The sequence below is a fragment of the Vombatus ursinus genome, unplaced genomic scaffold (genome assembly GCF_900497805.2).
Source record: "Vombatus ursinus unplaced genomic scaffold, bare-nosed wombat genome assembly UNPS02014804.1, whole genome shotgun sequence".
Taxonomy (NCBI): domain Eukaryota; kingdom Metazoa; phylum Chordata; class Mammalia; order Diprotodontia; family Vombatidae; genus Vombatus; species Vombatus ursinus.
Genome location: NW_020954582.1, coordinates 8130395 through 8152078, shown reverse-complemented (window position 1 = coordinate 8152078; position 21684 = coordinate 8130395). Strand labels below are relative to the sequence as shown.

The following is a 21684-nucleotide window of genomic DNA, read 5'->3' as shown; positions in this document are numbered from 1 at the left end:
TCTGGTCACCCCTGCCACATCTCTAGGTAACCTTTAAGAAGTCCTTTCAATGAGTCCAATAGAGAAGCTTTGCTCTCTTGTTGTCAGAGTGCCAGAGCTGTGTATGACTTCTAAGAGGCAGGCTCATCAAACATGTAGCTGAACTTTTGATTATCTTATCTTGTTAACCAAGCATTACTTCCTCTTTCTACCCTTTCTTCCATCAATTCTCAACCAGAAAACCATGAACATGTTTTCCCACTTGGAATCCACACAGTCCAAGAACAAATATATCCCCCCTGATGCATTTACCGTGTGTTCTGGCCAAACTACAAATATAGGGCACTAAAATGACCACTTTGTGGTTTCACCAAACAGCCTGAGTTTGTAGAAATCAAAATTCCTTTGGGCCTTCAGAGCAACCTCAGTAAATGGAATGCACAAGAGTGAAAATTTAGTTTCTTATTCCCAGTTTGAGTTGAATGTTGAAAACTTGTGGTATTTTCCACACACACACACACACACACACACACACACACAGAGCATATACGAGTGTTTTTATTCATTCATTCACATATATGAAGAACTGAAGTAATCAACCATTTCCACTTGATAGGATTTGCAATGAACTTCCTTAATCTTTGAGGCGGCCATTTCTGTCCAAGTTCCCCTTAATGTTCGTTCAGTGACACCTGTTCGTTGCAAAGAGCAAGACCCACGTCATTAGCATGAAGGGAGCCATGTGTTCTATTATTCTCCTAGCGTGTGTTATTAGTAGGATTGCACATGCATGCACACACTTAATCTCTGTTATCTGCTAAAGAATTCTAGGGGAAAAGTATGTTCTATTAAATTAGTAGCCTTAATGGAACTGGGATTTTTCTACTTTGTCCTCTATGAAACCTCAATTTCTTTGTTTAGTTGTTTGAAAAAGGGAACAGTTTAAGGTTTCTGAAACAGGTGATAGAAATAAGTTTGGAACTACAACATACATTGATAGCCAGAGCTGCAACTCGTTCAAGGCAAAGAGAGCTTTGTCCAGGGTGCTGATATTTGGTGGGTGAAGTATTTTCTTCCTGGAGAATGCATTTCCTTCCTGTGGCTCCCATCATCCCTATACCATACCTTGTGGTCTTCTAGACTCATGGGTGCAAATGCCTCACAACTTTCCCCCCTGGACCCACCCCAGGGTTTTGTGTTGCCCCTCTCCTGGGGCTCTGTACCTCCTGGGAGGGTGACAGCCAGAAACTTCTGAGTGGTAGACCAAACACTTCTGACACAACTTTAGCCACAGGGGACTATCCTCTGTACTGGAGAGTCCCCCTCCCCTCCACCTGAAACTGCCTTGGCTTTAGGTCTGGCTGCTTTCTAGCTTCACAGAATCGTGCAATCTCAGAGTTGAAGGCAAGGAAGACACAGTACTTAGGCATGAAATGAACAGACTTTTGTTTTGGGGGAAATGCACAAAAACATTTTTCTCAAACTCTCTTTGTGAGAAGCCCTTTTTGATTTCCCAAATGGTGAGGTGTTTGGAGTGGCCTGGTTTCTCACTACTTAGAAGAACACCAAGGGCATAGATATGAATAAAGCCAGGACGCAACACATTTTGCCTTTTTTCAATTGCTGAGCTACCCCAAAAGAAGGAAGAAAGAAAAGAAGGAAGGAAAGAAAGAAAGAAAGAAAGAAAATAAAATGCCCACGGACTGAGGGAGCATGTCATAGTGGCAAGAACACTGAGTTGAAATTCACAAGAAGTATGGTTCAATTCCTGTCTCTGACATTTAAAGGATTTGTGACCATGGGCAAGTCACATCAGCTGTCTGAGACTTGGTTTCCTGATCTGTCATGTGGAGCCATTAACACTAAGAGGGGTCCAGAGGTTTCACCAGGCTGCCAGAAGGGTCCATGACAGAGAGAAAGGTTAAGAACACATGTTTGACAATATACTTAATGGGATATTTGTCAAACTTGCCCAACCATTCCATTTGGAGTCATTCCAGTGTAAGCAATGCCTTGGTTTGGGTGAGTCCATACTAGGTTGAGGAATGACAGTGAGGCTGAGGGCACTATCATAAGACAGTTTTTTCTCATTTAGGAAAAGCACTGATACAGCTATGAGAAAAAGAATAAATCAATATGTTGCTGCTTAATAAACATTATACATTGAGCTCAGTATTAATATTTCAAGTCACTACAGAAATGTGATCTAAATTGACCTTGTTCTGAAAGCAGAGACAATTAGATAGATTGAGTACTATGACATAATAGGTTTTTTTGGGGGGGCGAATTTCTTTGCAGTTGTTTTTTTCTTTAATGTTACAATTTGGTGCTTTCAAAGATCTCATTAACCTAAGGTTTGCTATTCAATTTATTTCAAGATTGTTTTCTTTCCACATAATTCACCTAGAGTGACTTAGAGCTTCTGTCTCCACAATTCATCTTTTTTTCAGCAGGAAAAGGAACTCATGTGTCCTGAGGGGCAGACGGGGTAGCCTTGAATGGCTGCCAACCCACATAGCAGCTCCAGGCATGCTATTAGGGAATATCTTCACTCATCTAGAAATGGTCATACTGAATCAGCTAGACAATATCTGGGATCCCTTGGGGTCTCTGGGTAGATTTCATGGGCAAATCTATGAATGTGAATTAGAAAAATACATTTTTAATTTTAATTAATCTCCAAATGAGACTCACCATTTCTTTCAAGTATGCATTTTAAAAAAAACATTATTCTGAGAAGCAGGGTCCATAAGGCTTTACCAGACTACTAAGGGGCTAATGACAGAAATAAATTTAAGAATCCCTACTTGATAAATTGACAGAATGACAAAGTCCATCTCAGAGTTGGAAGTGACCTCAGATCTCCTAGTCTAAACTTTACCTGACTGAGAGTCTCTCCTAAAACTTCCTGGACAAAGGGTATTGCTGTTTAACCTTCACATTAAGACGGCTCATCAATCAAATGAAAAACATTTATTGAGTACTTACTATGTGACTGGCACCATGCTAAACTGGAAAGATGATTACGAGGAAGAAATGATCCCTCCTCTCAAGGACTTTACAGCCTAATGGGGAGGACAACAAGCATGACTAGAAGTAGATACAGAAGAAATATGAAGTAGATTAATGTAAGTTACCTGGGGGGCATGGCATTTGACACAAATAAGAAAGTTTGAAAGTGGGGAAAGTTTGTGGGGATGAGGAAGATGATGAGTTCAATTTGAGACACATTGAGTTTGAGATGGTGCTGGGGCATTTAGTTGCCACCCAAGAGGCAGTTGGGACTGCAGCTCACAAGAGAGATTGGGGTGTATAGATAGATCTGTGAGTCATTTGCATAGAGGTGACAAACATATAGGAGCTCATGAGAGTAGAGTCAAATACAGAGATCCCCCAGTTAAGACAGCACCGTATCAATGATGATCCAACAAAGGAGACTGACAGAGAGAGAGCATACAAGCAGGAGAAGAACCAGGAGAAGCTCATGCCCCAAAAACCCCAGAGAGGAGACAGCGTCAAACAGGAGACAGTGGTCAGCGAAGTGAAATGCAACAGAGAGGTTGAGAAGGTTTGAAGACTGAGAAAAGACCAGCAGATTTAGCAGATTATTGACTTTGGAGAAAAACTTCAGAAGGCAGACAAAGGGTTATATTGTGAGAAGAAAAGAAGTGGCAGCAATGAGTGTAGACAATTTTTTTTCCCTAGAAGTTTGACTGAGAAAGGGGGTGGGGAAATATAGAATGATATGAATGAATGAGGGGAAAGTAGGATGTAATGGAGGTTTTTTCCTTAAAGGATGGGGGAAACTTGAGTGTGTTTGAAGGGAACAGGAAGGGAACTAGGGAATAGAGACAAGTTGAAGATCCCAAGAGAGAAACTCCTAGTTCTTAGCATAATGCCTGGCAAATAGTAGGTATTTGTTAAATTCTTACTGACTGACTGGCATTCTGTTGAAGATTATGGGAGGAGAGGGGATCAAAGGCACATGTGTAGGGGGTGGATATGGGAAGAAGATGGGACATTTCATTTTCAGACACTGGAGGGAAATGAGGAGAGTGAGTGATGATGCCAATGTGTTTCATGATGCAAGATAAGTCAAAGTCTGCTAGGGCTGTGAATGGAGTTAGAACCAGTGATGGAGAGTTAGGAATGCCGTGTTGTCTGAGAGACGTGAAGCATCAATGAGAGCAAGTAGATGGAAAGAGTATGAGAGTAAGTCCAAAATGAAGGGAAATATGTTCACTATGTAATCAGAATTCCAGAGGGCACAATGGACTAGGTGGGCAGGATAGTTTCTGCAGTTCTTTGGTTATCGGCTTATTCACTTAAAATTAGGAAGCTCAAGTGAGAAAAGGTATAGATAAGTGTCTTGAAAAATTTTAAATGCTATTATTATAATCCTATAATCTCCCATTCATGTATCATGCATCAGTAGTCTGAAGGAGAAAGTGTCTTCTTTGGCTAAAATACAAAGATTCAGGCATTAAAGTTGGTATTCAAGTAAAATAAGGATGAGTTTTCTCATGATACTACTTTGTGTTGAAGTCAAGGTCCATGGCAAAGAAAAAAGACTCGGGGTGTTTTTCAAGCTTTCACGTCTGTCTTTCTCTATAAAATGAAGTAACCAAGACAACTGTGAAGGTACACTTGAGGATTGCTCACTTGGGAAGGCCTGACAAGGATTAGCTAAGAAGGGAGTTAGGTCGCCTATTCAAGGAGGAATAATTGAAAGCTAATAAAAAAAGAAAGATACATCCAAATCTATTTCTGTAGTCTTTATTAGGGATGGCTCAAATGATCTTTGGCCTCAAGAGACAACTTGCACAAGGTTTTGGAAGGTATTCCATTTAATTTTATGCTCTTTTTTTTTTTGCCAAATTCTCTTTAACTTTTAAACTCATGTCTAATTTTAGAAAGATGTCATCCATCTGTTTCTGGTTCATTTCCATCGAACTCATCATATTTATTTGCATATAAATCCATTTGAATTGGAGGGCTCCACATTCTCAAAGGCAGATAGACCCAACCTTCCTCCTCCACAGAAAATAAAAATAAACCAGAGTTTTGGGTCGGACAATTCTAACTGAAGAAAAACAATTAGAATCCAAATGTGGGAAAATAACAAAATACTGGCTCGTCTTCATCATCCCCCACTTTGGTTGAAAGAGGGCATAATATAGTGGATAGGGTGTGGGGTTTGGCATCAGGAAGACCTGGATTCAGATCCCACTCTGATACTTAACTAGCTGTATGACCCTGGGTGAGTCATTTACCTTCTCTGAGACTCAGTTTCTTTCTCCATAAAATGAGGATGGCAATACCTTCCTATCTCATAGGATATTTTTTTCAGGGTTCAAATCAAATTTGAAAGTGTGGAAAGCACATCATAAACTTCACAGCCCTGTATGTGTCTATTATTATCAGAACCCATCAGAAATAAAGCAGCTTCTTCAAAACCTGACTCCTGTTCGGAACTGGACCTTCACCAACCTTTTAGGTAAAGTTCTAGACTCACCACTGCATATAGTACCTGAGGGAAACAAAGACGGTGATTCCTGTACTCACCAAGCTGTCAGGGGTGATATTTTCCAGCCAGTGGTTTGTCGAGGGCTTGTTAGTATGTACCCGGAGATGCAGAAGATGCAGCAGACACGGTCCCATAAGGAGGTCGCAGTCTCCTTGGGGAATCAACAAAAGCAAACAAAACAACATGGGAAGACAAGAATAGAATACAATTATTTAGTGCTGGGATGTACAGTATGGGAGAACAGTGCTAAGGGAAGTCTAGTATGGAAGAGCTCAGTGTAGGATGGAGGAAGAGAGGTTCGACCTGACTTTCAAAGGAGAAGTTGCATTAGGATAGATGGAGCTGGGGTGTCAGAGTGCTCTAGATGGAGGGGGCAGCTGAGAATAAAAGCACGGAGATTAGAATGTGTGTTGCATGTGTGGGGGCTGCGTGTGCTTGTGTGTGGAGGGACAGTGAAGAACCTGGAACATAGTATTTGGAAAATCAGGCTGCATTACACGGCTAAAGTTCAGCACCAGCCTGGCAGCCCGAGGGCCATTCCACATGAAGAAGGTTGTTAACTGACTTCAGAGGATAGTACTAGGGGCAATGGATGGATGCTGGGAAGAGAGAGATTTTGACTTGATAACAGAGGAAGTTTCCCATCCACGAGAGTTATTCTAAAGGGAAGTGGTCTGCTAGGGATGTGATGAATTCCCCAATGCTGGAGGGACTCAGATTGACTTCAAGTCATCTCCCCTCAGGAAGGTTACAGCTTACTAAGGATATGCACCAAATAAGTGCGTACAAATGAACCTCCAGAATTACATGAGGATGATGCAATACCTGGTCATTTCAGAAGGCAAAGAGGGCTGGCTTTCAGTCCTGCCCTTCTAGGCTTCTTGCGCCCTCTTTCCTAGTACATGCCCTTCAATCCTGCTCCAAGCATTTGTACTGGCTGCCCCCAAGTCTGGAGTACTCTCCCTCCTCATCATCTCTGCCTGATGCCTTCCCCAGCTTTCTTTAAGTCCCAGCTCAAATCCCACCTCCTCCAGGAAGCCTCCCCCAGCCCGAGCCTTCCCTCTCTTAATCATTTCCTATTTGTCTGTCTCTCCTATTCCATTGGAATCTCCTTAAGGGCAGGGACTACCCTTTGACTTTGCATCTCTATTTGTTTAGCTCAGTGTCTGGTACACAGTGTGTGCTCAATAAATGTTTTTTGACTGATTGAGAGGTTGTTGTTGAGTCATTTTTCAGTTGTGTCTAACTTTGTGGCCCCATTTGGGGTTTTCTTGGCAAACACACTGGAGTAGTTTGCCATTTTCTTTTCCAGCTCATTTTACAGATGAGGAAATTGAGGCAAACAGCATTAAACGACTCACCCAGGGTCACACAGCTAGTTAGTGTCTGAGGCAGGATTTGAACCGAAGTTTTCCTGACTCCAGGCCCAGGACTTTATCTATTGAGCTACCTGCCTTCCTCCAATATAAATGCTAGCTATTATTAATTATTATTTTTCAAAATTCATATTCAGCTCTTCTAACTTCCGAACCAGGGTTCTATGGGCAGTTGACTTGTAACCAGTATGGTACAGTGTGAAGAGGACAAGAGTTCTAATTCTGGTTCTGCCACTTCCTGCCTGTGTGACCTTGGCTAAGTCATTTAATGTCTCAGAGCCTCAGTTTCTTCATCTGAAAAATGTAATGATTGGACTAGAGGATCTCTTAAGCTTCTTCTCCCTCTAAGTTTATGATTCCATGACCAGTCACTGAAACAGAGCAGAACTTACTGATCTCACTTCATTTTCTTTTAAAAAAATTATTTTAGCATTTTATTTTCCCCCAATTACATGTAAAAATTTTTAACACTCATTTTAAAAACTTTGAGTTCCAAATTCTCTCCCTTCCTCCCTCCCCATACCTCTAATTGAGAAGGCAAGCAATTTGATACACGTTATACACATCTCACTTCATTTTCTCCTCCCGCTGCATCTTTCCTGCTTCTTACTGAATGTGTTTAGGAGGTGGGGTGCTAAAACTTAAAAAGAGGACTTTGCCCTCTAGGGTCTAGCGCAAGCACTGATTTTATCTATCTGGAGAATAATTTAAAACCAGAATTTCTGGTAGCTGGAGAAAAAATGATGTCAGGAGGGCTTTTATTTGAACTGTCTTGGGCTTATGTCTCCTTCAAGTTGAAAAAAAAAACTTTTATTGATGCTTTTTTTTTTTTTACCCATCATGGTTATTTCTGGATTTAACCCTGCCCCCACTCCACTAATCAAACCTTCCTTTGTAACACAAAAGAAAATTAAGCTAAACCATTATGGTGAGCGGACTTGTCAATGTCATGATACTAATATTAATAATAACTAATAATATAATATTAATGATAACTAGCATTTATAAAGTGCTTTAAGGTTTGCAGCACATTTTACTGAGAATCATAGCTTAGGCCTAGAAAGGACATTTAGAGGTCATAAAGCCCAACTGTTTCATTTTACAGATGAGGACACTGAGACCCAAAGAGCTTCAATGACATGCCAGGATCATGAAGTGTTTGTCTGAGGCATGACTTAAAGGCAGGTGTTTGAGACTCCAAGCCCCATGTTCTCTTCACTATAGCCTCTTCCTCTTATGGCTCCCAAGGGGAGAGTGAGGCTGATGACTTTGCATAGCCCTGCCTCATTTAAATCCAATTCATTTGCAAGTCATGGCATCACCTTTCTGATGTCATGGTCCTCTTCCAGAACGAAGGACAGACAACAACCTGTGAGCAGTAGGAGCTGCCCCACTGGGGACCCAACTGGCCAGTTCCAGTTGGGCAACACAGCTCCTTCCTTCCTTCCTTCCTTCCTTCCTTCCTTCCTTCCTTCCTTCCCTCCTTCCTTCCTTCTTTCCTTCCTTCCTTCCCTCCCTCCCTTCCTCCCTCCCTCTCTCTTTCCCTCCCTCTTCTCTCTCTGTCCACATAGGGTATCATACCTTTACTGGTGGGTGCTCTGTCCGAAGGAATATAAATTTTGATCACTGAAATATCACAAGATATCTTGGGGTTTACAGGCTAGATTTCTTTCTTAAAGACCATGCCTTAAACCCAAATTACTCTGGCTCTCGTTGATTGGCCAACAATAGGTCCCAGCCCAAGCCTCACTTGGTCAATGTTTAGGCCTTGATGGCTCAGAGTGAGCGTAAATAGCAATTGTTTCTGTTTTGGCCACAAACTCTGAGGGTCTCCCCTTCCCAGAATTATTATTATTATTATTATTTTAACTACATAAAGGAGGGCATTTTTTGCCTCATTTCTTATTTGGCCTTAATCACTGAATGGGTATTGCCTCAGAAAAACAGGTACCCAGGAGAGACCTTAACTTAAAAAGGGCGAGGTTTCCTGCTGCATCAGGGCCATTTCTAGCGCTTCTGATCTATGTCTTGCCACTGGATCCAGATGGCTCTGCTGGAGGAGACAGTGAGGCTGGTGACCCTGCACAGCCCTCCCTCATTTAAATCCAACTCACTTGCATGTCATGGCATCACCTCCTTGATGTCATGGTCCTCTTCCAGAACGAAGGACGAACAACAAGAAGAAGAACAATGATTATTTGTATGAACTCAGTTGATCCTCCCAGTGATACTGTAAAATATTGGCCTTATTATCCCCGTTTTAGAGATGAGGAAACTGAGGCAGACAGGGGTAAGGTGACTTGCCCAGGGTCACACAGACAGTAAGTGTCCAAGGCTAGATTTGAACATAGGTCTTCCTACGTAGCTGCCTTATTCTGTCCTTCGATTGTCCCTGATGAAGAAGAGAGATCTTTTGTTAATTCTTCCCCTCCCCTCCAGGAATATTATGATACTACTCAGGCTCTTTTTCAGTCTTCTTCCATTTGCATGATTTTAGTCTCTGCAAACATTACCCTTCTGCTTCTGCTTATTTCACTGCCTGACATACATCACCTTTCTTCAGCTGCGTGTTCACAGCTTCCTTGGGCCTGATAACATTCCGCCTATTCATGCGCAGCGAATTGTTCAGTGATTCCTTACACTATGGCAAATCAGTTTCTTTCTACTTCTTCGCTAGGCCAAGGGAGAAGTGCCACCATACTCTGAGCACATGCCACAGCCCTTGCACATAGTAGGTGCTCCACACAGCACCTACCACAGCCTTGGACATAGTAGGTGTTCCACACAGCACCTGCCACAGTCTTGCACATAGTAGGTGCTCCATAAATGTTTTGTGACTGATTGATTGATAACTATGACTATTTTGATATATATTGAAGCTGTGTTTCTGTCTTTGAATCCTGAGGGGTGGGGTAGCATTCATAGCAGAGTGGCTTATCCTGAAAGTTCATTCTTCCATTCAGAAGACTGCTTACAGTATTCCGGTCTTTCTAGATTTTTCTAAAAAACAAACAAAAAACCTATTACATTTTCTTTTTCTTTGAAAAATTGAGACTAGCCCTCAGGGACTAATTGAACATAAAAGAAAATCTATAGTATTCACTACATTACTTTTTGAACTGACATTCTGTAAAATGTTCATTTTGTTTTAGAAACAAAATCATAGAAACACAGAATGTTTCATAAATTTGCAGCCTTGCTTGGGCTATGCTAATCTTGTTCCATTCTGATTTTAATATCTGTGCTGGGGAAAGTCAGCCCTGCGATTGATTTTCATAAAGACTTTGTAGAATCTTGATTCAGGTATGAGAAAGCACAGTGGAAACAGAAGGAGCTTCTGGGTCAGGGAGGATGAGACTTGGCAGGGAGATCTGAGTTCAAATCCCACCTGCCCCATAGTGAGGGTATGAGCTAGGGCAGTCACTGTATCCTGCAGGGCCCAAGGCCAGTCCCTAAGACTGCAGGGCATAGAGGAGGAAGGCTTCTTCACCGGTAAAGGGAGCTTCCTCCTTGGGGTTCCCCATGCAGAAGAAATCACAGGCCTGGTGCCTTTAGCATCACTACCAGCCTCCCCCAAGAAAACAAAAGCAGCGGGATGAGGCAATTGTGCCAGTGGGATTTATGGAGATCAATTTGATTTCCTTCTCTTTTGGTAGTAAGAATTTTGTGCCTTTTCCCTATTTTTTTTTTCAGTTCTTTTCTCTCCTTTAGATCTCTTGGATGCTGAGACCATCAACACCCTTAAAACTGTCACTACCACCCCACAGCTGCTCTGGGTGTGCTTTTTAAGACTCATTGTCAACATTATGATACTGTGGAATTGTTCCATTGTTGTTAGTGGACATGGAGACTGAGATGGGAAGAATGCTTGTAATAGTCCTGTCGCCATTCTGCATCTGGAGCCATAGAACACTCAGAACCCAAGGGTTCAAACAAATCACTTTAATATGCACACGTACATATATACACCTACATACAAATACGTATATATATCTGTCTCTCTATCTATCTATCCATCTATCTGTCAGTCTTTCTGTCTACCTATCTGTCTATCTTTCTGTCTGTCTCTGTCTTTCTGTCTCTGTCTCTCTGTCTCTCTATCTCTTGTTGATAAAAACCACAGGTAAGGAAGTTCCAAGCTGTCAGCAAGGAAGTTCCCAGGAGTTCTCTTGCAAATTCTACTGCCTTTATATTCCTGTTGCCCAAAGAGCCTGTAGCTGGGCCCCGATCAGGGCGCCTGGGCCACAGTTCCCCCACTGGTGACTCAGGACTCTTTCATCGCACCAGCCCCTGATCCCTAGCACTGATCCATGTTAGGCTGACCTGCTGCAGTTCAGTTCAGTTCAGTTCAATTCAATTCACTTATTGATATCGCCTGTATTCTAGGCACTGGATTTACAAAGATGAGAATGAACAGGCCTGCTCTCAAAGAGCTTACATTCTACTTGGGGAAGTTCTCAAGAAATAAATACAAACCATACACAAATACAAATATATACAACTACATAGAAATACAAACTACATATAAAATAAGCACAAGATAGTTGGGGGCACTAATAAGGGAGGAAAGGCCTGTTGAAGAGGGAGGTACTTCAGCTGAGTCTTGTAAGGGGTTAAAGGGTCCAGGAGGCAGATCAGTGAAGGGATGAGGAAGAAACTGGAGGTCAGAGAGGACTGCTGATTTCAGGTAAGAGCACCCAGGTCAGTGCGGTTGAAATATAGAATGCAAAAAGGGGAGTAATATATAGTCAGCTCAGAAAGATAGGCTGCAGACAGCATCCAGAGGACTGTGTTTTATCTTGGAGGCCACAAGAAGCCGCTGAAGCCTCTTGAGCCGGGCAGTGTGACGCAGGCGGTCCTGTTTTCAGGCTAATCGATTCGGTAGCCGTGTAGGAAAGCCTTGAGGCAGAAAACCGACTGGAGGCTGTAGCTATAGCACCAAAAAGATCACTAGTGACCTTGGAAAGAGTGGTTTCAGTGAAGGGATGGGGACAGAAATCAAATTAGAAGGAGTTGAGTGTTGAGGAGGTAGAGAGAAAATGGAAACAATAAGTTTTCTCCCCCCAGGATGTTGGCTGTGACAGGGAAGAGAGATCCAGGGGATGCGAAGGTCAAGAAGAGGTTTTTAGAGATGCCGGAGAGCTGGATGTGTTTGTAGGCAGCAGGAAAGATGCTCTGGGTAAGGACTGAAAGTCAGAGCCAAATGCTCTGCCAAGGGGCGGGCGTTTGGAGAGAGGAGAGGGCAGAGGGAGAGAGGGGGTGAAAGGTAAAGGGGTTAGCTTGGATGGAGGGGGAGGGGAGGGGCTCTTCATCAGGGACCGAGGAGAGAACGGAGGACGGGAGAGCGAGGACTCAATTGTCCACTTTGGAAGTCAAGGCAGCTCACCATACTGATCTCGCTTTTCTTGGCAAAGTGTGCTAACTAGCTGGTCTACATTACCAAATAAATAGTGCTTTAAATTTTTAAAGCACTTTCTCATTCAGTTCTCACAATAACCCTGTGAGATAGGTTCTAGTCACCCCATTTGTTGTTATTCCATCCTTTCAGCCGTGTTAGACTCTTTGTGACCCCATTTGGGGTTTTCTTGGCAAAGATACTGGAAGGGTTTGCCATTTCCTTCTCCAGCTCATTTTACAGATGAGAAAACTGAGACAAGCAGGGTGAAATGACTTGCCCAGGGTCACAAAGCTCGTAAGTTTTTGAGGCTGAATTTGAACTCGGGAAGATGAGTCCTCCTGACTCCAGGCCTGGTGCTCTATCCAGTATGATGCCACCTAGCTGCCCAATCACCCCACTATCGTCCCCATTTTACAGATGAGGGAGCTAAGACACAGAGAGCTAGGCCAGCTATTAACAGCCAGCTGTTCGTGATTCCAAGCTGACAATTCTAGCCGTAACACTGCCGCATATGAGAGAATCAGAGTCTCTGGGCCACATTCCTGCTTCATCCCATGAACATGCACCAGGATGATAACAACAGTAACAATAATAACGACTAACATTTATGTAGTACTCATTAGCCACTGTGCTAAGTGCTTTACAATTGTTATCTCACTTGGTCATTCTGGGAGGTAGGCACTATTATTATTGCCACTTTATAGATGAGGAAACTGAGGTAAACAGAGAGTAAGTGACTTGCCCAGAGTCACACAACTAGTGAGTGTCTGAGTTTGCATTTGAGCTCAGATCTTCCTGCCTCCAGGCCAAGTGCTCTATACACTGTGATTCCACCTTGTGCCCCTCGCTCCTTGAGAACAGATACCTGTCCCAGGGTCCTCTGTCCTGCGGTCATCCCTGCCTTTGGGAGGAGCTGTTCTTAGCTACCAGTCACCTCGAGTCTCCCAGTATTTGCAGCGGTGCTGAACCAACCAAAGCTTCCTGTAGATGAGAGTCTCAGCATCGTGGCAGCCTCAGGTCTCCTGACCTCACCTCATCTCCACACAGCTTCCAAACTAGCTCCACCCCAAGGGATACTGACACACCAGTTCCCTGGGCCTGGGGCTGCCACTGTCATGGTGGTTGGCTCCCAGAGACAGTTCCGTCTTGGAAGTCTGATCATTGGTTCTCCCAGAAACTCCTTCCTGAAGAAAACATCTTTCCTCCTATGCCACCTTGGGCTTTTCTCTGTTTGTTTTTTTTTTCGTATGATGGTGGTCTTCCTCATCCACCTTGCCGTGTAAAGGAGCCATTTCTGTTTCCTGTCATTTCTTCTCTTCCTCCTGTTTTTCCCCGGGTCTCATCTACCCAGTGCATACCTCCCCCTCTCCCTCCCCCAGGCGATCGTGGAGAAAACAAATAGAGTTTGGTGGAGGGAGGACAAATGAATACTGAGTTAATTAAAAAACACAAACAAACTATGAGAGAAAATTATCTGTTGCCCGGGGCCAGAGAGTGGGAGTGGAGGTGGTTTGGGGACATAAGAGAAGGTTTGGAAACTCAATCAGAGCAGAATAGAGAGATTGCATGCAGCTGGGAAGACCCAGCTGAGATTGGGTAAGCAGTTTGCCGAGGCCTCAGCCATCATGCTCACATGACTGTATCTAGCCAGGGGCTAGTGGTGAGTGATGGTAGAGAAGTCAGATGGTGGGAATGATTGTTTGGAAAGGGCTGAGTGGTAATGTGAGGGAGTGGGGGAAGAAGGGATTAGGTGGGTGGAGGACAATGGAGATTTGAGCTGGTTAATTATGGGTTCAAGCTTTTTAAGGGAAGAAAGGGAAGGTAGAGTCCACATAGGCTTACTGTTAGCTGGGTCTGTTTCTTCAGATCTTGGTTCCTTCTTGATATCAATGGGTTTTGGTTCGATAAAAGAAAAGGGATTCAGAAATGTCCCCTGAAGAGTTTATAAGGGAAAGTATTACGCAAAATTGGTTTCTCATGGGAGAACAGTGTTGTCCTTCTTGTTTAGCTAACACAGACCTCAGAGCAACTTATTTCCCAATATCTAGCTTTAAAATGGTTGGGAAGCTATTTTCACCCACCGCTACTCTTGATTGCTGTGAAAATGAAAGCACTATGTAGACACATGTTTGGTTAAATGTGAATTGCATTAGACACACTAATTTTATTTGGGGTCAAGACAAGAGTTTCTTCTCTTGTTTAACAAATACAATTATAGATAGAGTTGGAAGGGCCCTTGGAGGCATTTGGGTCCAACTGCATCATTTTACAAGTGGCTTGTGCAGGCAGCTATTTGCCTCAGTTTCCTCAACTGGAAAATGGGGATAATAATAGCACCTATCTCCCAGAGTTGTTGTGAGGATGAAATGAAATAATATTTGTAAAGTGCTTAGCATAGTGCCTGGTAAACAGTAGGTGCTTAGTAATCGTTTTCCTCTTTCTTCCAATCTCTTTTAAAGACATTGATTTTGATCTTTCTCTTTTAGAGTTGGTGGAATCTGTGTATCTGACTTAAATTTGGAATCTAAGTATAGTTTTACCTATTGGATTTTTTTTAAAAGAAAAAAATGATCAGGAAACATTTCAGTTAGATTATGAAAGCATTGCTTTTACATGTGTGTGATGAATTCGGTCTCCATTGGCTGTGGAACAGCTCTTTGTTGGTCATTTCCACATCTTATAGTCCTCAAAGGCCATGGCCTAGCACTTTGGCTGAATTACTGCTAGCTCATTTAAAGCAAATAAGTAGAACCTCCAAATGAGTAGCTTTGAAATCCTAGCTCACCTTTCTTTAATACTTTATTGTTCATATAACAATTGTTCTCATAACAATTGTGTGATTCAATGAAAGTAAGTATTAATATCCTCATTTTACAGATGCAGAAACAGGCTCAGATGGGGTTGACTGCCCAATATCACTTATGTCTGAGCCAGGATTTAAACCCAAGTTATGAAGGCTCTTTTTAGTTCTAAATCCATTATTCATTAGACTGTGACCTCAAGGGCACAGAGTGCCTTCTATCTTTCTTTGTATCCCTAGTACTTAGCACAGTGCCTGGCACACAAAACGTGCTTAATAAATCCTTATTGATTGACTGGCTGATCTGGGCCTAAGAAGCAAAACCAGGAGCCTTGAGTGAAAATTTCCAAGTAACAAATTTAGGCTTGATATAAGGGAAAACACATGTATACACACAAAACATCCATTTAGCAGCAAGAATAGTTCCAAAGTAGGGTAGATTGCCTTTGGAGGTGTTTAGGTGCTTTCTTCGAGAGGAAACATTCTTTCTACTGTCTTACCTGTTTATAATAGAAGTTGGCAAGAGTCTCAGGGGACTATGTGTTCCAAGCCAGTGTCTTTTAGAGCCTCAGGAGATGATGAGGAAAGGCAGGGCAGATGGTTTTAAGCTTATTAGTAAGAATGTTTATGGTGTGTCACCAAAGCTAATACTTGGATTTTTTTTTTCCTGAGGCATTAAAAGATTGGTAACATGACCAAATTCACTTTGGGCTGAGTTTACCCAAAGCTTGACTGGAAACATAAATTAAAAAGAAAACAAAACACAAAACACACACAACAAAGACAGCACACAGTTCTTTGGGGATGGAAGAAGCTGTCTCTCTGAATTCTAGTTTTAGAACTCAGAGGTCTTATGGTCTCATTTTATACGTGAAAGTCATGAGACCTAGACAGGGGAAGGCTGCTTCTGGTTACACAATTAGACTTGCCAAGAGGCAATAATTTTTATCTTTTGTTTTGTTTCATTTTTGCTTCAGGGTAGTTAGGTGGTACAATGGATAGAGTGCTGGGCCTAAAGTCAGGAAGACCTGAGTTCAAATCTGGCCTCAGACACTTATTAGCTGTGTGATCCTGGGCAGGTATATTTCACCCGTTTTGCCTCAGTTTCCTCATCTGTAAAATGAACTGGAGAAGGAAATAGCAAATTATTCCAGTATCTTTGCCAAGAAAACCCCAAATGGGATCTCAAAGAACTGGACACAACTGAAAAAGTTTTTCTTTTATCATACCTGTGATTTCGCCAATATTGGGAATTTTCTATGAGGAACTGAAATCATGAGTTTCATTTTTGCCTCAGACACTAGCTGTGTGACCCTGAATAAGTCACCACCTCTCTCAATCTCAGTTTCTCATCTGTAAAAATGTGGCTAATAACAGCACCTACTTCCTAAATTTGTTGTGAGGATCAAATGAAGTAATATGCAAACAACTTTGCAAGTCTTACATCTCTCTCTCCTCTCCTCTTCTCTTCTTTTTCATTCTCTCCCTCTTCTCCTTCTCTCCTTCTCCTGCTTCTCCTGTTTCTTCTTCTTCTCCTCCTTCTCCCTCTCCTTCTTCTTCTTCTTCTTCATCTTCTTCTCCTTCTTCTTCTTCATCTTCTTCTTCTTCTTCTTCATCTTCTTCTTCATCTTCTTCTTCTTCTTCTTCTTCTTCTTCTTCTTCTTCATCTTCTTCTTCCTCTCTCTTTCTCTCTGTCTCTCTCAATCATCAGCATCTGTTCTGCAATCTCTAGCACTACAGAGATGCCTAAGGGCACTAAAGGTTGATGGCATTGTCTGGGCTCACCAGCCACTGTGTCTTAGAGGGTCTCCCCAAGTTTGAGTCTAGCTCTGTCTGCTAGACCAGGCTTCCTCTTGCTTCAGTAGATATGATATTATTGAGCTTGGACTCCATGACTAATCTGCTCTCTCTCTCCCTTTTTATTCTGCGAAACTATGTTAATAGGAAAAGAAGAAACATCCTCTTCCAATTAGTCATGGTGTCTCCAATGCCCATTTGTGCTTCTCATTCCAATCCCTGGGTTATGGATAAAAGAATTTGATAAATCATCTAATTTATTTCCTGACCTGTAATCAGTCAACAAGTGCTTATCTCTGGAGCACCCAAGCTCTGGCCAGCAGGGCTTGTGTGGTCTGGTCTGAAATGTTGGCAGGGTAACACTTACCTTTTCTCAACATTGGTTCCATCCCAGCTCTGCTAATTACTACCTGTGGAACCTGGTGCAAATTGAATATTTAAGTCTCTATTTCCTCTTTTGTAAAATGAAGGGGCCCAACTAGATGACCTCTGAGGCCTCTTTGAGCTCCTAAATGATGCTCCCATGACCCTCTTCTAGTCTGGTCTGCTGGCCAAGGTCATTGGCCCTCTTTGAAAATGAAGGACCACCACCACCACCAGTGGAATTAAGCATTGCTAAGAATGAATTTGGGAAAAAATTGACTTCACTTTGAGGCATTTGGGGACAAATGAGTTAACACTTTTGGAAATGATCTCAGATTTTCCTAAGGAGATTGGCCAGGCATATTGATATGCCTCAGTGCTGCAGGGGGGATCAATTATGCAAGGCCCTGTGGAGAGTTCATTTTCCAGGGCCCGTTTAATCATTGGTGGAATCATTCTTTAGTCCATAAAAGAGAAAATTATGATAGACTGAAGAACAACTGAGAATCTGTATTTATTGCAGTACCACTTTAATCCCATTAGTATTGTCATGTAGAGACATGATTACAAGGTTGGGGTCACTGGTTTCAAGAGAAATGACTTTGGGAAGTAAGTTGATTTGATGTTATTTTTACAAACCATGTCATAAGCACTTAGTGCCAAATATTGTGTGCTATGGGGTCATGTCAGGCCCAGGACTCTGAGTGAGCATTTCACAATCACATTTGAATGGATGTAATGTTCAATTCAATTCAATTTGTCCAACATTTATCAAGGCCCTACTTTGTGCAATTAATGGGTGCTACTTTGTCAAAATGGAAAAAAAAATAACAAAAAATCCCCAAACTTTGTCAAAATGGAAAAAAAAAAAACCGTAACAAAAATCCCCAAACAAAAAATCTCTAAAAGTGGCAGCCAGGTGGTACAGTGGGTCTGGAGTCAGGAAAACTCGTCTCCCCTAGTTCAAATTTGGCTTCAGATACTTCCTAGATGTGTGACCCTTGGCAAGTCACTTAACCCTGTTTGCCTCAATTTTCTCATTTGTAAAATGAGCTGGAGAAGGCAATGGCAAACCACTCCAGTATCTTTGCCAAGAAAACCCCAAATGAGGTCACAAATAGTCTGAAACAACTGGACAAAAACAACAAAAACAATTTATCGGGGGAGACACTAGTAAATGAGTGGTCATCCAGCCTTTTCTTGAAGACCTCCAATGAAGGGGGAATTCTCTACCTTTGGAGTCATCCCCACCCCAGGTCTTTGGGGTCTTAGGTCCCTGATGTTTGCCCTCTGCTTGTAGAGGTCACCAGTCAGAGTCCAACTACTCAGTAGAGACAGTCACTGGTTTTCTTGAAGTCATGCTTGCAAAAGGATGCAGCGGCTTGCATCAAGTCCTTTGAGATTGCTGAGTGTAACAGACACTTAAATCTCTAGAAAAACAGAAGCCAGAGGTTCCTGACACTCATAATCTCCTTCCTCTTGAGAAGTTTTGCCCATGGATGTCTAAGAGGAAGAGGGGAGGGCAAATCCCTTGACTCTGCAAGGAAATCTTCACTTTCCTCCTGAAACCTTCCATAATTTAGTTTCTTTCTCTGGCTGGGGAAGAGGACTGATTATGTGTTCTGCCCGGGAGAGATTTCTGACTCAAGGTTATTTCCTCAGCATGGCTAGGGACAGTTTCTCAGCCCAACCTAATTGAGTGGAGATCTCACAGGACCAGGAGGGCAATAAGGAAAGGGAGGTCAGCTTTACTTTGGGAAATGTTTGCATGGTACCAAATCTGAGCTCTCACAGTTCTTTCCAGGCTTAGACAATGGTCTGAACACTTGTTTTAGTGTTCCCATGTGGCATTTTCTTTTTCAAAGTTTTATTATTGCATTTCATTTTAATCCTTCCTAACAGGCACCCAATCAAATCCCTCTGCAAAAGTATATTGCCTAAAAACAGGGAGCATGTCCATTCTCAGCAGAAAGGAAGGTGCACTTTTAACACCAAAAAGATGATACAAATACTGAGTTAAAATTGACTAGAGTTTTATTGATTCTCAATGTGGACTTTATTTATATGGGCTAGAGGATAAAGTGTAGACTGTGCTTTCATTATTACAAGAATCAGCTAGGTTGCGTAGGGTTAGGGTCAGGGTCAGGGTCAGGGTTAGGGTTAGGGTTAGAGTGTGGGTATCAGCAAGACCTGAGCCCAAATCCTATCTCGGACACTTACTGTGTGACCTTAGAAGAGTCACTTATGTCTGCCTCAGTTTCCCCATCTGTAAAGTGAGGATAATAGCACCTACCTCTCAGGGTTGTTGTGAGGATAAGTTGAATAAATAAACATTTATTAAGTGCCTACTTTTCCCTAGGCATTGAGCTAAGTGCTGAGAATGCAAATAAAACATGCTCATCCTTGCCTTCAAGCAGCTCACAATCTCATTAAGGGGAAACAATACATAAAGAAAAGCTGAAATTCCTGGAGTGGAGCCTTGTTCAGGGCTATGATGAACTCCTGCAGCAGACCAGTGGGGTGTGAGAAATAATGTGAGACTGGCGGAAGAATGAGTTTCTGGAGACCATGAAATCTAGGTGATCTGCTAGGTGGGAAATAATGAGATGAGGATATTTTGTAAAGCACCTGGTTAATGTTAAAGCACTATATTAATATAATAATTATAAGAACATTCTTGATGAGGAAATGCCTTCTACCAATCCAGTTCAGGACTTACTCTGCAATTTATTATCTTGGGAGAGCTCCCCAAGCACTGAGAGATCAAAAGTGACCTGCTCGAATTAAAATCGTGTACCCAGGATGTGGCAGACGTCTACTTGAACCCGTCTCCCTGATGTCTACACTGGCTCTCTAGCAGCTTTGACATCTTGCCTCTCATAACATTATAACAGGGATTTTTAGCCTGAGATCCACACTTTTAAAAAAAAAAGTAATTTTGATAATAGTATTTGGTTAATTATTTCAATATACTTGTTTTCCTTTGTGGTCCTGTGTATTCATTTTGTGAATTTACTAACATTCTGAGAATGACAAAAAGGCAAACGGTAGACCCTGCCCTCAAGCATCTCACAGTCTAACCATGGAGACAACAAGCAGATAATGGTGTATAAAGCAAGCTCCCTAGATAGGAAATAATTCACTGAAGGAAGGCTCAGGACTTAAGAGGACCAGGAAAGCATCCTGTAGAAGACAAGATTTCAACTGGGACTCAGAGCCAGGGAAGTCAGTAGACCAAGTCAAACAAGGCTAATCTCTCAGGTGATGTCTCTAGGAGCTGGTTTCAGGGAATTCGAAGAATTTCTTCTGTTTTGTAAATGTGTAGGTGCATGGAGCCCGGCAGATAACTCCTCAGCCTCAGCTGCCCTAGTGACAGCCATCTCTTCCCCTCTGGCAGAATCTCATTGTAATGATCATATGTTAAATGACCATGAAGGGGAATCTCACAAACTTCAGGGAACTCCAAAGTTGTTTGCTGAGAGAGAATTTGTAGCTGATTTCAGGACTCTGCGGCATCTCCTGAACAGAGTTCACGCAGAAGATAAAGGTGATGCAGAACCATGAGATGACTAATCACATCTTGCCAGGTGAGGGAGGAATGAGTGGTGCACATTATGCCTGGCTTTTTTTTTTTTATTTTTTTGCTAGGCAATGGGGTTAAGTGACTTGCCCAGGGTCACATCAATAGTAAGTGTCAAGTGTCTGAGGCTGGATTTGAACTCAGGTCCTCCTGACTCCAGGGCCAGTGCTCTATCGACTGCGCCACTTAGCTGCCCTATACCTGGCTTTTTAAGGGGGCAATGAAAGTGGACCCAAAGGGAATGTGAATGTGAGTCCCTAAGACTGCGCATGTACTGGGCACTGCTGATAAATACTAGAGCATCTCTTTAATTCAGCCCTCAAATTGTGCAGGCTTCATTCCTGCAACCAATCTGCATTTATCTTCCTTCCCAAGACTTTGTCCCTTTCTCTCCATTGTGACTCATACTTTGTACCTGAGAAATAGCCCGGGGAATGGCAAACTGCACAATCGCAGTGACCTGAGAAGAGGGATTTCTAAGTCCCAGAGCAGGCTTGAATCAGACAGATTGTTCTGGAGAGCTTATCTTGTTTATCCTAAAAGAGAAAATAAAAAATTCCAGCAACTTCTTGAGTAGACCATACTCCTCTGATCTCATCCCAATTTGGGGATTTGTTGGGTACTTCTATTAAGGGGTCATAGTTACCCTGCCACAGTTCACTGACTGGCATACAGTAAGTGCTAAAAATTCTGCATGTATGTATGCACACATGCACCTATGTTTGTATATGCATAAGTATGTATCTATCAGTCATCTGTCTGTCTTTCTGTCTGTCTATTCATCCACCTATTTATCTATCTATATCTATCTACCTATCTATCTATCTATCTATCTATCTATCTATCTATCTATCTATCTATCTA

General features: G+C 42.3%; 1 long non-coding RNA gene across 1 annotated transcript; it reads right to left on the bottom strand.

Annotated features, from left to right (window-relative positions):
• Positions 1 to 548: 548 nt before the first annotated feature.
• Positions 549 to 13284, bottom strand: LOC114051622. Its single transcript, XR_003570178.1, has 4 exons — positions 13146 to 13284; positions 5545 to 5657; positions 2968 to 3044; positions 549 to 671 (listed from the first exon to the last, which is right to left on the bottom strand). It is a non-coding gene; the product is annotated as an uncharacterized LOC114051622 (long non-coding RNA).
• Between the last annotated feature and the right edge of the window lie 8400 nt (positions 13285 to 21684).